This window comes from Tachysurus fulvidraco, chromosome 19 (assembly GCF_022655615.1).
Source record: "Tachysurus fulvidraco isolate hzauxx_2018 chromosome 19, HZAU_PFXX_2.0, whole genome shotgun sequence".
NCBI classification, from domain to species: domain Eukaryota; kingdom Metazoa; phylum Chordata; class Actinopteri; order Siluriformes; family Bagridae; genus Tachysurus; species Tachysurus fulvidraco.
The window spans coordinates 880,698-897,824 of NC_062536.1; the positions used below are offsets into that span (position 1 = coordinate 880,698).

Consider the following 17,127-nt stretch of genomic DNA (forward strand, 5'->3'; position numbering starts at 1 on the left):
GAGTTTTAAGTCTCCATGCCAAAAATCCACTTCTATCTTCTGCATTGTAATAATGTTCCTATGACCAGAACAAACAGACCTCACAGTTATACATTACTAGACTAAGAAAATAAATACCACTTCAATTATACTGTAACTAGTATTTATTTTGCAAGATATAGTAAATCCTGTTTCTGTAAATCAAATAGATTGAGAGGCAACAGCTACTAACATAGCCAGGTTTGCTCCTGGGGTCAGCCAAATTTGGGAAGAGGGAGATGATTCCCTTTGCATATTGTTCCTTCAAGTGTCGGGAAGGCCTTGTTCTACAAACATAAACCAATTACAACCCATAACATCAGAAACAATAATTTACAAGGTACTGTATAAACATGTACCCATGTTCATTTGTCAAATATGCTACCAGGATTTTCACCATGTCGCGTCTTCGGCTATCTGACAGACTTTTAGTGCGAGCGTAATCACTTGCAATCTTTTCACCTCCAGGGCTGGTCTTTAGTATATTTTCGATCATCTGAAAGAAGGGATGATATAATATTGAGCAAAGATGAGAAAATAACAACTGGCAAGTGTATATAGTTCCAAATATCTTTAATATTTAAGTAATTCTATATAGATGTAATTCATGGACAAGAATGGTGATCCTTACTTGAGCAAGATGTTTCTCTGCTTGATTTTTTTTAGGACTCCTAATCAAAATTGCTGTGTCGTCAGACTCTGATGTGCCTTCGGTATCTCCTACTGAGCTTAAGCTTAAAACGGTTAATATGAACCATACCTATAGTTTGATTAACCATTCATACTATTTTTATATCATGCTATACAGCTATTGAGAATTAGTAGAATAAACACATTAGTCTATGCAAAAATAAATTGGTGAATATTGCTGAAAATAAACACAAAAATGTATAAGCATGTAAAACAATTTACCATCAAAATTTCTATGACACCAAGGTCTGGTCGTGTCAGCAGGTATTCAAATGCTTCCTCATCAACCTCTGTCTTTGAGTCATCAAAGACTTTCACATCCATTGTACTGTAGGAAGATAAAATTTCTTGCCAACTGAAGGATGACAATCCATTGCCAAATTAACAAAAACCAGCAATGACAGGAGCTTAGAGTTATTTTATACCCCATAAGATACAACCATAAACTTAGTTTAATACTATTAAAATTTTTAGAAGGAAAAGTATTAATGATATCAACAATGTTAAAGTTTCTCCTCTTACCACATTCCAAAAATGTTTGAAACATAAAAGGTTTTGAAGAAATAGTATATTTTTTGTTATCTTTGAACTTCACTCTGACAACGTTGTTGGTTTGCATCCTGAAGGAAGCAAAAAGACGAACACAAGGCAATAATACTCACTGTCAGATGAAGATAAAACTCATGCATTCAGATGGTGATTTATTCACAATTTAGGAGTGGGTTTTGTACGAATAAACGTGTCCATATACAAAAAGCGCAAGGTCATTGCACAATGTTCCACAATAATGGCACATTTGCTGAGGAATATGCAAATTCAGTGTGAGCGCCCTAACACTCGCAAAACAATATTCTTTAATCAATGCTCAAAAGCCCAAAAACGAGCTTGTGAATGAAAGCGTACAACATTCTGGATTCAGATGCAAAAAAAAAAAACAACGAATAGCCCCTGTAAATATTGATAATATCTTATGTTACCGTGAGAAATTAGAGTCCGAATAGGGCTAATGCACATAAAATGGCCTCCAGCAATCCAGTTAAGGCTGTTAACTCTTTACGGAGTCAAGTACATGTGGTGCACAACATGATCCTCCCCACAATAATTTAGCTTACAAACATTTAATAAACAGTTTGCTATTTCACCGGTGTTATTTAAGGTTCATTACATTTGTAATCTATATATTAACTATATGCTTTCATGATTAGTCAGACTTCTAAATTAAGCAAAGTTCTAAAATTAAATTCGATCTGGATATTGATATGAGCTCAAAACAGAGGTATCTAGTAGAAATGTGCCTTCTATTCTGATTTCACAAGCTGCAACGCTGGATGACCGTGTACAGTAATGGCAAATAAATTAAACTTTGTGAGGAGACAATGGGGAGGAGTCACAGTTACTCTGTAATTTTGCTATCACTCTACTCACACATTTTACTCTGTACACTCAAAATAGAGCAATTTTTGAGGAAAAGAATATTATCTCTGGAAAAATTACTCTGCCATTTTTCCTGTGTATGTAAAAAGTATATGAATGAGGGGTTATAAACCAAAGCTACTTGAATTGTTCTATATGATATTCAGTGAGTTGATGAAGTTAAATGATGTGTGTTGGTTGTGATGTTGGACTACTTAATGGAAGGTCATGAGTTCCAACCCCAGCTCTGCTGAGCTGCCACTGCTGGGATCATGAGCAAGGCTCTAACTGCTCACTGGTATAAATGAGTTAAATATACGTCACTCTGGATTAGGATGTCTGTAGACTTGTTGTCTCTCTTAGTGTATCCTTCTTGTACTGATATCCACATGTTGGCTTTTATGCTTGAGATGTTTCATTAGGTAACTTGTAGAGTTATGTGATATGATGATATTGAGATTGTAACACATTACTTTGCATTTAGAGCAAAATGTTTCTATTATTATTTAATATGTACATATTTTAAAAGAATTAGAAAACAGACTAGAAGCAGCTAATTTGGCATAAAATTTTTGTTTGTAGTTTTTAAAACCATGAAGATACATTTTAAAATATTTATTTATTTTATTTATTTTTTATTTTATTTTTAGAATTGGGATATGATAATTTGCTATATTGTTAAATTGTCATCCCAACCTGTTTACTTATTTTCGCAAGATGCTGTAGTTCCTTTTGTTGATATGTACCCAAATTTCATTCTTGGGGTTAAAGTCTGTCCATCTGTCCATCCATCCATTTATCTCTCTATCTTTTGACAGGTCACAATTTGCAATCATCTCTGCTTTGATTATTAATCGTTTATCCAGATTGTTTTATTTCATCAGTACAGTCACTCGTTTTGAGATGTCAGGTCATATATTCACAGTAAATTAACACGCTATCAAACTGATCCCCAACACCACAGTGGATCACTATCACTTCAGCCCCAATAAGCACAGCTCTGAGAGGGGCTGAGTGAGTTGGAGGCCTGAGTGGAGTGAGTGTGTATTAGCCTAATAGCCTGTTTGTGTGTGTGTATGGTGTGAAAACTCCCCAATAACAGTGTCAATTCAATTCTCTTAAAATTTTAATTAACCTAAGGCAGGTCATACCTGGTTCCCTGTTTTGTCATTTCCCTAAATGGAAATTTGCTTTATTGATGAACGGCAAGCACATTGACCAAGCCGTGCTATAACTCTCTCTCTCTGAATTTTATATAATTTTATTTTATAAAGAATTTTATATAAATAAGATGTCTTAATTAATGGGAAATATTAATAGATACATAGATGATTAAATAAAGATTTTTTGCTTTCTTTCTCCTCCACGGTTTGCTTGGATTTGCATGGTATGTTTCAGAGGACAGACAACTGGCCATCCTCAATGAGCTGCTCTTTGTCGTACCCTTCAAGGAGAGAGTGAAGGTATAGAAATCTATTTTCCATGTGTTGGTGTACCAATTTATTTAATAATCGAATTTGACCTTTAGAAAATACTTCCTGCACAATGAGGTCTTCTAACTCTGCCTCTTGGTTCACTTCCTGTTAGAGGAAAGATGATTGCTTATGCTAGAGATGACAACAAATCTTTACACTCTGGTACTCTCTGTCTCTTGCAGATGTTTCAGAAGCTGATCTATGCTGATAAACAGGATGTAAAATGGCGCAACTCTTTCATCAACATCACCATACGTATGAACTACATCTACGAGGACGCATATGACAAACTGTCTCCGGAGAATGGTACGATCAAACACGGCTCTAACAGACTGCTTCAGTGAGCTGTTGCTATAAAAATAATCAATTTTATTACTTACTTCTTTAGACCTTGGGATAAAAAAAAAAAAAAAAAGCCTTTTCTAAAGTACCTTTACTCTCTTGTACTTTGGGAAAAACTTGCTCTTATTCTTACACACTCGCAGTGATAGACCTTTGGCAGGAAATTTTGCAGTGACCCCATTGCCTTGCCTAATGAGCGTAAAATCTCCTGCTCCTGGTTTCAGAGCCTAATCTAAAGAAGCGTATCCGGGTGCAGATTCTTAACGATCATGGCCAGGAGGAAGTCAGAATTGTCAGAGGGACGATATGCTGTGGGTTTTTCAGCGAGCTGCTCAAGTCAGGTTTCAATCCCAACCAGGGCTTTTTCAGGACCACCGACGAGGGTCTGCTGTACCCGAGCCCAGCGGCTGAGATGCTCATCAGAGAGAGCTTCCCGCGCCACTACTACTTCCTGGGCCGGATACATGGCAAGGTTCGTACGTGGGAGGGGAATTGGATTGGATTAATTCAGAAAACCGTTTTATGCATTTTGCATAGGAGCTCTGCATTTTAACATCAGCATATGACATTCTCCATCCTGTTCTATAGAGGGCATCACAGAGAGAAATGTGGTATCAATATTTCTGTATTTCTTATCGATATTTCCATGCCATGCTTGACACCAGGAGTACCTTCTCTTTGATTGAAGAATCCTGTTGGAGGCAGTTTGAAAACAGAAATGGAAAAAAGGGGGAAGTCGTGGCCTAATGGTTAGAGAGTTTGTGGGTTCGAGTCTCGGGCCGGCCACAACTGAGGTGCCCTTGAGCAAGGCGACCCCCCCACTGCTTCCCGGGTGCCGCAGCATAAATAAATGGCTGTCCACTGCTCTGGGTGTGTGTGTGTGTGTGTGTGTGTGTGTGTGTGTGTGTGTGTGTGTGTGTGTGTGTGTGTTCACTGCTGTGTGTGCTTTGAATGGGTTAAACGCAGAGAACAAATTCTGAGTATGGATCACCGTACTTAGCCATATGTCACTTTTGCTAGCAAATGGACAAGTTCAGACTGTGTTAGGACATTCAGATTGGGAGTGGGAGGTGTTTGGACATGGGTTCACAGTCTCCTGGTATGTGATGAAGGATTCTGATCTGACATTTCCTCTAATTCTGGGAATGTTTTTTTTTTTTTTTATGACTTCTGGGATTATTTTGGATTTCTCTAGATCACAGTATATCTACCCACAGTTTCAGATGGAAAAGATCAGGTTTATCCATTTGTTACTAAAGAAGTAATTTGCCTTCCTCACCTAAACTTTTGTCTTGCTGTACCACTTCCTCCCAACATCATGGAGACAAACAATGAGTACTGGTGCCTTTCTTTGGCACTAGAACTACAAGAGAGGCCCAAGGAGAGACAGAAGGGCGAATACCTTTGCCCAGCATCTCTTTTACTTCACCATCTATAATCAGTTATCTTTCTTTCTAACATCAAAGATAAAAACTTTACTTCTATATACATTTCTCTCATTGCCATCTGAACATTGTATTCCCTTTCGAGGGAACTCAACACTGCGTCAGGGCTGACGCTATGGGAATGCTTCCTTGCGGAAGTTGTGTCTGAATAACTGTGTGCACACACCATTTTAATGGCTCGGAAAGGACATGTGACGAAGTGATTACGCGTCAGCAAGTCCATATAAGGGCATCTATGTCACGCTGCTCCAGCTATCACTATCTTCAGGAAGTGCTCTGTGTATGTGTGTCGTTTGTCACTGTCTGTCAAGTGCAGGGAGAGAAAAAAAAATAGGGAAAGCTAGGCGAGGGACATAAAATATGTTACAGTCCAAGCATTTTAAGAAATGCGTGCATCCGTGCCCCCACTTTATTATGGGGGACGACACACACTCTCTTTGTGTTGTTTGTTTGGGAGAGGAGCATGCGCGGTTGCAGAGCATGCACGGGAGCCGGCTGCGTGCATTGTGAGGGTTTCCCTCTGCGCACTCTCCGATCCCGCCTGGCTATATCTTCACAATCAGCTGTGCCTCGTGGTTCGGGTCCTGCGTCCACCGAGGCGGCGCGGCAGCTCCGATCATGGGGTTTGCAGGTCGATTTAGTGGAGGCAGAGCAAGAGACGGGTGTTTCCCTTTCTCTTGCCCTCTCCCCTGACTCCGGTTGCTCGGTTTCTGTTCTGGGAGCTCGCGCTGCGATTTCTCCCGACCCGGAAGAGAGCATGCTGCTTTTTGCGTCGGGCTCTGAGGAGCTTGATGTGGGCAGGGATAGGCTTTCCCCGAGGAATGAGAAAGAACAATCAGTTGCGTTCGAGGAGCTCCTCCAAGTGGTGAAACGCGCTGTGGGTAGATTGAATTTGGATCGGCCTGAAGAAGAAGTTAATGTCATCCATTCTAAGCTACACGACCGCTTTCTGACTTCAGGCCACCTGCATGCAGGTGACTGCCGTTTTTTCCTGACCTCCATGCTGAGGTGTAGAGGTCTTGGAAGAATCCAAGATGTCAGCCATGTCTAATTATTCAGGCATTATAGGGCTTGAAAGCCATGGCTATGGGGCGATGCCTAGGGTTGAAGAGACACTCACGGGCTATCTCTCACCTACATTGCCCGCATGGAGGAGACCTGCCCTTCCCTCCAAGCTCTGTAGGACCACTTAAGCCCTTGTGGGTAAGGCTTATACGGCGGCAGTCCAAGCGGCTCTGCACACCATGGCCGTTTTGCAGGCCTACCAGGCTGACCTGCTGGCAGAGCTTGATGGTGGTAAGGGATTGGGACCTCAGGCGATATCTGAGCTCCGCCGAGCCACTGACCTTGCGCTCCATGCCACAAAGCAGACGGGCCGCTCCATAGGCCGTTCAATGGCTGCGCTAGTTGCCATGGAGAGGCACCTGTGGCACAATCTAACTGACATAAAGGATAAGGATAAATCTTTTCTCCTGGATGCCCCGTCTAAGACTAGGGAGGCCGGTCAGTGTACCCGGGCCCAGAACTGTACGTTGAAGACCTACAAGTTCAAGATGCTCACGCTCAAGCTTATTGTGTCCCAGATCAGGTCCAGTGACTGGTTTGTGACGATCGACCTCAAAAACGCCTACTTTTACATAGGCATTCTGCCAGAGCACAGGAGGTTTCTCAGGTTCGCTTTCGGGGGCGAAGCATACCAGTATTGTATCCTCCCTTTTGGCCTAGCCCTTTCAGCACGCACGTTCACGAAGTGCATGGATGCTGCCCTGGCACCGTTGCGTCTCCAGGGCATCCATGTACTGAATTACCTGGATGACTGGCTCATTCTGGCCCAGTCAGAGGCTATGGCGGCCAGTCATCGAGATGCTGTGCTTGCCCAGATGAGGTCTTTAGGCCTCAGGCTGAACCCAGGGAAGTGTGTGCTATCTCCATCTCAGAGAACCACCTTTCTGGGAGTAGTTTGAGACTCCACCATGTTGCGGGCACATCTGTCTCCCACTCGGGTGGCTTCCATCTTGTCAGCACTGAAAGCTATTCAGCTAGGCCGAGGTCTCTCTGTCGCCGAGGCACAGAGGGTGCTCGGCCTCATGTCAGCAGCAGCCAACATTATCCCTTTGGATCTGCTTCACATAAGGCCATTCCAGCTCTGGCTCACGGGTGCGGGCTTTCATCCTCACAGACATCCCCTCAAGGTTATAAGGGCCTTGGGTACCACTCTAGGGGCATGTCACCATCGCAGGACTCTTTCGACGGACGCCTCGCTTTCGGGTTGGGGAGCGGCCTTGGATGGCCGCCCGGCCCAGGGTCTATGGGAGGGCCTCTATCTCTTGTGGCACATAAATTGCCTGGAGATGAGGGCGGTGTTTCTAGCATTAAGACACTTTCTCCCACACCTCAGCGGCTGCCATGTCCTAGTACGGACAGACAGCACCGCAGTGGTGTCGTATATCAATCATCAAAGCGGTCTGCGTTCGGGCAGAGACCAGGCTTCTTTCGCTCAGAGCGGTTTTCATCCAAGGGCGTGTGAATCGGGAGGCAGACTTCCTGTCAAGGCAGGTGCTGAGGCCCGGGGAGTGGTGGCTCCACCCCACGTGGTGGAGCAAATTTGGCAGATTTTCGGCCGGGCAGAAGTGGATCTGTTTGCCTCCGAGGAGTCAACCCACTGTCCACTGTGGTTGTCCCTCTCCCATCCAGCCCCGTTGGGCCTGGATGCCTTGGTATGGATGTGGCCGAGGCTCCGTCTGTACACCTTTTTCCCGGTAGCTTTGCTCCCGCAAGTTCCAGCCAGAGTGTGCCACGACCGAGTCAACCTTCTCCTGGCTGCCCCTCGTTGGCCCTCTTGAGTTTGGTTTGCGGACCTGATCTCCCTCCTGAATGGCACTCCATGGCACTCCACGTTCCCATCAGGTGGGATCTCCTCTCTGAGGTGCAGGGGGCAATCCTACACCCCCGCCCCGAGATGTGGAAGCTTTGGGTCTGGCCCCTGAGGGGGACCAGTTCCTAGAGGCAGGCCTCTCATCTGAGGTTACAGAGACTCTGCTGAATGCTAGGGCTCCCTCCACTAGGAAGCTGTATACTCTGAAGTGGAGGCTTTTTCGCCTCTGGTGCGATGAACACTGCCAGGATCCAGTCCACTGCTCAGTTGGTACAGTGCTGGAGTTCCTGCAGTCTTGCTTTTCTCGGGGCCTGTCCCCATCTACCTTAAAGGTGTATGTGGCCGCCATCGCTGCGAGCCATAAACCTGTCCTTGGGGCCTCCTTGGGTAGGCACCCTCTGGTCTCTCGCTTTCTGTGTGGTGTCAGGTGGCTGAGGCCTTCCTGTAGACCACGCCTTTCCTTCTGGGACCTCTCTGTGGTCCTGGAGGGGCTACTGGAAGCCCCCTTCTGACCCTGAACTTGGCTCTGCTTCTAGTCTTGGCATCTCTCAAAAGAGTGGGTGATTTGCAGGCTTTATCGATCGCCCCCGCCTGCCTAGAGTTATCCCCTGGCATGTTGAAGGCTGTTCACCCCAGGGCAGGATATGTCCCTAAGGTGCCCAGGATGGTGGGTTGTCCAATCATCCTGCAGGCCTACTGTCCCCTGCCCCATGAGTCAGCAGAACAGGAGAGGCTGCATTTGCTGTGCCCGGTGAGGGCCTTGACGGCTCTTGCCCGCCACTCTAGCTTGTGGCGTAACTCCTCCGCCATTTTTATCTGTTTTGGGGGCCGGAATAGGGCTAATCCAGTTTCCAAGCAGCGCCTGGCACACTGGGTAGTGGAGGCCATTACTCAGGCCTATGAGGTGCATGGTCTTGCTTTGCCTCTAGGCATCAGGGCCCACTCTACTAGGGGTATTGCCTTGTAGAGTTACTTGGCCAGGGGTGTCCCCCTTAAAGATATTTGTGCTGCGGCAGGATGGTCCTCCCGCACACATTTATCAGGTTCTATTGCCTGGACTTGGACCCCACTCCGGGGTCCCAGGTCCTGCGGGGCCTTTGATGTACTGTTTCCAGATTGCTTGTGCTCTCTCGCGGCCTCTGGCGCAGTTTTCGACCGGTGCGTGGCAGCGTGGGTATTGGCGTTCCCATAGCATCAGCTCTGATGCAGCGTCGAGTTCCCTCGTTACGTATGTACGTATGTAACCTGGTTCCGTGAGAAGGGAATGAGATGCTGCATCGCTGGCCATGCCCCGGGCTTCCTCTCGCGCTTCCTCTCGCACGTGCCCTTTCCGAGCCATTAAAATGGCGTGTGTGCACACAGAGCTTCAGACACAACTTCCGCAAAGAAGCATTCCCATAGCGTAGATATACTTTCTGTCTGTATTTGTTCATTTTCTTTGCAAGTAATTAGATTTGTCATTCACAAAACTGCATTGGGTTTCCTGTAATAATTGTGTTTGTGTTATCATTCAGCGATTCAAAATGTACTTGATGTTTTCATATCTTTATGGGGACTCAAAGTTATTCATATTACAATCTACTGCAAAAAGTGACTCTTTCTCTTATGTAGCTTATTGTCTGATATGAAGGCAATACCATTACTTTGACTGGTGGGCCCATCTCATTTTTTGTTTTTTGGTTCATGTTTGGTGCATCCAAACACACCTTCCGGTGCAGGAACTGAACAGGTTTTCTCACCTTTACTGATGGTCATGGCTTAAACCAATATTTTTTTTCATTATTCTCTAAATATATTCTAATATTCCAACACTTTTAACATTAGACATGTATATAGTGAACCCAATCCAGTTAACAACATGATGCAGTGGGCTTTATTCCTTACAGATACAGTTCTAGGTAGGTTTAATACTAGAGAGCCATTAAGACACATCAAAAAAGTTGACAGGAAGCCAAAGGTCATGACAGTGTTGATGTCAATGATATTTGAGATCCATCTGGATGACCAAGACTGAGAGATAATCAGCTGTAACTTCAGGCCCAATCTAAGTGAAACATATTATGAGTGTCTGTTATTTACGTGAGACAGAACAAGACAAAAAAACAAAACAAAAAAAATACAAGAAATGGATTTCAGATATTGACTTTATGACAAGGCCCACAATCGTGATATTAAACTATAACAGGGGTTTTGTGTAGAAAAGCCACTGTATCCTGTATAAGCTGAGCTTTACCTGATGTTCTTGTTTTGTAAACATGAACCAGCTTGGCTTCAGCCAATCACATGCATTTATGTGAATTGTTTAGTAGAAGGCAGCTCATCAGACAACCTAGCTATTGGGCTAGCTACAATATAGATACAAGTCAAGCTATGACCTATCTACAGGGCAAGCTATGACCTATCTACAGGGCTAGATATAGGGCAAGCTACAACATAGCTACAGGGCTGGCTATGACCTAGCTACAGGGAAAGCTGCATGACTAGTTATGATTTAGTTACAGGGCTACAGTACATGGGAGCTAAACCATTAAGTGTAAGTAGCAGCAGTTTGTAATCAACTCTAAACTTAACAGGTAGCCAGTGTAGAGATGATAAAATTGGGGTTATATGGTCATACTTTCTTGTCCTTGTGAGAACTCTGGCAGCTGCATTTTGGACTAACTGTAGCCTATTTATTAAAGATGCAGGACAACCACCTAGTAATACATTACAATAGTCCAGTCTAGAGGTCATGAATGCATGAACTAGCTTCTCAGCATCTGATAAAGATAGGATATTTCTCAGCTTGGCAATATTGCTAAGGTGGAAGAAGGCTGTTTTTGTAGTATGGGTGATATGATTTTTGAGATATGAGTTGCTGTCTAGGGGGGCACGGTGGCTTAGTGGTTAGCACGTTTGTCTCACACCTCCAGGGTTGGGGGTTCGATTCCTACCTCCACCTTGTGTGTGTGGAGTTTGCATGTTCTCCCCGTGCCTCGGGGGTTTCCTCCGGGTACTCTGGTTTCCTCCCCCGGTCCAAGGACATGCATGGTAGGTTGATTGGCATCTCTGGAAAATTGTCCGTAGTGTGTGAGTGTGTGAGTGAATGAGAGTGTGTGTGTGCCCTGTGATGAGTTGGCACTCCGTCCAGGGTGTATCCTGCCTCGATGCCCCATGATGCCTGAGATAGGCACAGGCTCCCCATGATCCGAGTAGTTTGGATAAGCGGTAGAAAATGAATGAATGAATGAATGAGTTGCTGTCTAATATAACACCCAGGTCTTTCACTGTCGAGCTACTAGTAACAGTACATCCCTCTAAATGGAGGTTAAATTGTGAGAGCTTCTGTGCACTGATTTTTGGACAGATAAGTAGTATTTTTTTTTTTTATCAGACTTTAACAACAGAAAATTACAGCTCATCCAATTTTTTAGCTCTCTAACGCACTCAGTTAATTTGCACAATTTAGGTATTTAATCTGGTTTTAATGAGTCAGCATAATAGTGGAAACTAATCCCATGTCTTCTAATGATGTTCCCTAATGGAAGCATGTATATCGAGAAAAGCAGAGGTCTTAGAACTGATCCCTGAGGGACCCCATAATGAACTGCCAATAAACTGGTGAATTCACCATTTAATTCTACAAAATGGTGTCAATCAGACTATAGATCACAACATTCTCCTAGATTGCTTACAAAATTACACAGGTATTCAGGGACAGGCACCTGTGTAATTTTGTAAGCAATCTAGGAAAATGTTGTGATCTATACTACCGAATGCAGCACTAAGGTCAAGTACATACTTGGACAAAAATGTTGGTACCCTTCAGTCAATGAAACTCACAATGGTCACAGAAAAAACTTTAATCTGACAAAAGTAATAATAAATAAAAATTCTATGAATGTTAACCAATGAAAGACAGACATTGCTTTTCAACCATGCTTCAACGGAATTATTAAAAAAAAATAAACTCATGGAACAGGCCTAGACAAAAATGATGGTACCCCTGGAAAAGACTGAAAATAATGTGACCAAAGGGACAAGGTGTGTCCACTAATTAGCATCACAGGCGTCTACAATCTTGTAATCAGTCAGTGGGCCTATATACATTATAGGGCTCCAGGTAGTCACTGTGTTGTCTGGTGACATGGTGTGTACCACACTCAACATGGACCAGAGGAAGCAAAAGAAAGAGTTGTCCTGGTAGATTAGACCTTGGATGCGTATTCCCCTCCCAGAGACTCCGGCTTTTACAGCCGGTATTTTGTTTTTCCAAGATGGACAGGGGGCTGTGTCCGATTTTGGATCTTTGGGCTCTAAATTGTACTCTGAAGACTTACAGGTTCACGATGCTCATGCTCAAGGTTATTGTGTCCCAGATCAGGTCCAAAGACTGGTTTGTGACGATTGACCTCAAAGACAATTGTTTTCACAAAGGCATTCTGCCAGAGCACAGGAAGTTCCTCAGGTTCGCTTTTGGGTGCAAAGTGTACCAGTACTGTGTTCTTCCTTCTGGCCTAGCCCTTTCACCACGCACATTTACAAAGTGCATGGACACTGCCCTGGCACTGTTGCATCTCCAGGGCATCCGTGTACTGAATTATCTGAACGACTGGCTCATTCTGGCCCAGTCAAAGGCTATGGCGGCCAGTCATCAAGATGCTTTGCTTGCCCATATGAGGTCTATAGGCCTCGGGTTGGACCCAGAAAAAGTGTGTGCTTTCTCCTTCTCAGAGAACCACTTTTCTGGGGTAGTTTGGGACTCCACCATGATGATGGCAAATCTGTCTCCCTATCGGGTGGCTCCCATCTTATCAGCAATGAAAGCTATTTGGCTAGGCCGAGGCCTCTCTGTCACCGAGGCCTCATGTCGGCAGCAGCCAAAGTTATCCCTTTGAATACCCCTTTTCCTTCACATGAGGCCATTCCAGCTCTGGTTCAGGGGTGCGGGATTTCATCCTCGCAGACATCCCCTCAGGGTTATAAGGGTTATGATCCGTGGACTTCATACTGTTCTTATGTGGAAAAGTCCCTGGTTGTTCTTCCATTATCCCCATTATCCTTTCATTTGAATTTATTGCATTACTATTTTTTCATCTCTTTCTCTGTTTTTTTAACTATTGTTTTAATTTCCTTGTCTGTTTGTTTCTTAAAATAAATTATTTAAACCTTTTTCCTTCTCATCCCATCCCCTCCCTGCCCTTCCCATTTCCCATAAACTTTCCTTGCATTTTTCCCTTGCCTTAACTTTCCTTCCCTTCATGCTTGTGATCATAGCACATTGGCATTTGCTCAACCGAAGTTCATTTCACTTCTGGACAACATGACGAATGTCAGAGGTTTGCTCATTAGCTCCACCTCCTTTAATACCCATCCTCTGTTGCTGGGGATCTGTGGCGATCTGTCTGTCTTGAAAGTTTTTAAAATGCACTGGCATATAGTCTGCCTAAATAAATGACCACACCAAAAGTCACTGGGCTCCTAGGCTCCGGCCTTCTATTAGCAACTGCTTCCGCTTACCGTGTTTGTGTAACTCTGACTCCCGTCCATTAGTTTTATATTTAAACACAACACGGGCTGTGTGAATGGCTAATTGTAGGCTTAAATGCAGTTAATATAACCTCGAGTGAAAGTGGAGAAAAACTAAATCAGAGGTTTCTAGAATTGCATATAAGGAAAGATGTGCAGCTCTAGACAGGCTCTAAAAGCTGCTAGGGCTGAGCACCTGAGCAAACTCATAGAAAATAACCAGAACAATCCCAGGTTTTTATTTAGCACAGTAGCTAGATTAACAAAAAACAGAAATCTGAACACACTTCCATCACAGTTCAGTAGTGAGGACTTTAATGCGATTCTTCACTGATAAAATCGAAAGTATCAGGAATAAAATAGGTGATGCTCAACATATGAGAGCAACTAGTGACCCAGTCTCACCTAAGGCTCTAGACACACAACTACAGAGCTTTATAAGTACAGGACAGGAAGAGTTTGATAAACATATTACTACAGCTAAACCAACAACTTGTTCACTAGACCCCATTCAAACAAAATTTCTGAAAGTAGTGTTACATAAAGCTGGTGGGCCTCTTCTTTATATTATTAACTCCTCTTTATCTTTAGGTTACGTCCCTAAATCCTTCAAGTTGGCAGTTATTAAGCCACTCATCAAAAAATCTCATTTAGATCCAAGGCAAAGCAAGGCAAGGCAAGTTTATTTGTATAGCACATTTCATACACAGAGGTAATTCAAAGTGCTTTACATAGAAATTAGAAAACAGTTTATAAAAGAGAAAAAAAATATATGAAAAATAAGAAACACATGATAAAATCATAACAAAAACAAATAACAATTAAAGAAAATAAATGTGATTTTAATAAAAACAGTTTAAAATATGTTAAAAAGAATAAAAAAATAAAAAAGTGGATAAAAAGTGCAGTCAGTGTGAAGCAGCACAGCACTCATTCAGTAAATGCAGAGTTAAACAGATGTGTTTTTAATCTTGATTTAAAAGTGTCTACTGTTGAAGCCCATCTGATCTCTTCTGGAAGCTGATTCCAGCTATAGGTTGTGTAATTACTAAATGCTGACGCACCTTGTTTTGAGTGAACCCTTGATATCTCTAACTGACCTGATCCTAATGATCTGAGTAGTCTGTTTGGTTTATATTCAGTTAGCATATCTGTAATGTATTTCGGTCCTAAGCCATGAAGTGATTTATAAACCAGTAACAATACTTTAAAATCTATTCTAAATGTAACTGGAAGCCAGTGTAAGGACCTGAGGACTGGAGTGATGTGCTCAGATTTTTTGGTTCTGGTCAGAATTCTGGCAGCAGCGTTCTGTATGAGCTGCAGCTGTCTATCGGTCTTTTTGGGGATCCCAGTAAGGAGTCCATTGCAATAATCCACCCTGCTGGTGATGAAAGCATGAACAAGTTTTTCTAAATCCTGTCTTGAGACAAAACATCTAATTCTGGCTATATTTCTGATATGGTAGAAAATGAACGTCTCCAAATCCAAATCCAAATAAATGTCTCTAGATTACGACCGTAACCCTAGTTCCCCGAGGAACGAGACACTGCGTCGAAACGCTATGGGAACGCCCCTGCATGACGACGCTTTGAACCACGTGTGTAATCTGACCAATAGGCGTCGGGATGTGACGTCATCGGCGGGTGACGTTCCGTAAACAGGAATCTACAAATGGCTGCGAGATGGACAAGACGCTAGCTCCTGCGAGAGAAGGTAAGCGCCGCAGGGATGCAGGGAGTGGTGAAGGGTCTCTACTTCCTTGGTAAATTGACCAGCCGCTATGAACTGTGCCCCCTCAGGGGCCACAGCCACAGCCTCCACAGCTTTTTGCGGGGGTGCACCAGGGTTCCGCCCGCCTGTGAGAGGAGATCCCTCCTGGGGGGAATTTCCCACAGAGGGCCCTTGAGTAGGGACACCAGATCCGTAAACCATGGCTTGCCCAGCCATCGAGGTGCTACCAGGAGGAGACAGACTCCATCCCGGCGAACTCTCTCCAGAACTCCAGGGAGTAGAGCGATCGGGGTAAAGGCGACAGGCATAGCCTCAGCCACGGCTGCACCATGGCATCCAGACCTAACGGTGCTGGGTGAGAGACAGAAACCAGAGGGGACAGTGCGAGGTCTCCCGGGTCACAAACAGATCCACCTGGGCTCTGTAGAACCTCCGCCATATGAACTCCACCACCTCGGGGTGGAGACACCATTCCCCAGGCCTCAGCCCCTGCCTTAACAGGGCATCTGCTCTGACATTCAACCATCCCGGGATATAAATGGCCCTCAATGAGGGGAGTCTGTCCCGATACCACAAGAGGACCACTCGTGCTAGCTTGTACAAAGGGCGAGAACAGAGACCCCCTTGGTGGGTGATGTAGGAGACCACCGCAGTATTGTCTGTGCGGACCAATACATGGCGATCTTGCAGGTTCAGGAGGAAGTGTTTTAACCCCAAAAACACTACCATCATCTCCAGGCAATTTATGTTCCACGAGAGATGTGGGCCGCTCCACAGACCTTGGGCGGAGTGGCCACTCATGACCGCACCCCACCCCGTGAGGGAAGCACCCGTCATTAGCATCATGCGACGACATGGAGCCCCCAACACGGGGCCTTGGGACAGAAACGTTTGGTCTTTCCAAACATCCAAGGCTCGAAGGGCACACCACAAGACCTTGATTGAACGATATGGGTTTCCTCTGAGAGAAAACCCTCTGCCCCGGAGCCACCACTGGAGGGGCCTCATGTGCAGGAGGCTGAGCGGGATTACGCTGGACGCCGCTGCCATGAGCCCCAGTAGCCTCTGGAACTGCTTCACAGTGAGTGGCTGGCCTTCCCGCACTCTCCTGACCGAGGTGAGGATGACTTCGACCCGAGCAGGTGACAACCGTGCCTGCATCCTGGCTGAGTCCCATAACACGCACAAAAAGGTGGTTCTCTGTGCTGGAGAGAGCACGCTTTTGCTGGCGTTTAGCCGAAACCCAAGCATTTTCATGCAGGCAAGGACGACATCTCGATGATGAACTGCCTGGCGCTCCGACTGAGCCAGAATCAACCAGTCGTCGAGGTAATTTAAAATGCGGATGCCCTGGAGCCGCAGCGGGGTCAGTGCTTCATCGACGCATTTTGTGAAGGTGCAGGGCGAGAGTGCTAGGCCGAATGGGAGGACCCGATATTGGTAAGCTTCGCCCCCGAAAGCAAACCTCAGGAGCCTCCTGTGTGCGGGAAGGATGAAAACGTGAAAGTACGTGTCTTCCAGATCTATTGTGACGAACCAGTCCCCGGACCTGATCTGAGTCACGACCTCGATGGACCCATCGGGAGACTCCTGGCAGCTCCTCCCAAGCTGTCAGAAAGTTCCTCAG

At 44.8% G+C, this 17,127-nt stretch overlaps 1 pseudogene; it reads left to right on the forward strand.

The window, feature by feature from the left end:
• LOC113663809 overlaps positions 1 to 17,127 on the forward strand; it is a 78,425-nt pseudogene that overhangs the window by 41,693 nt on the left and 19,605 nt on the right.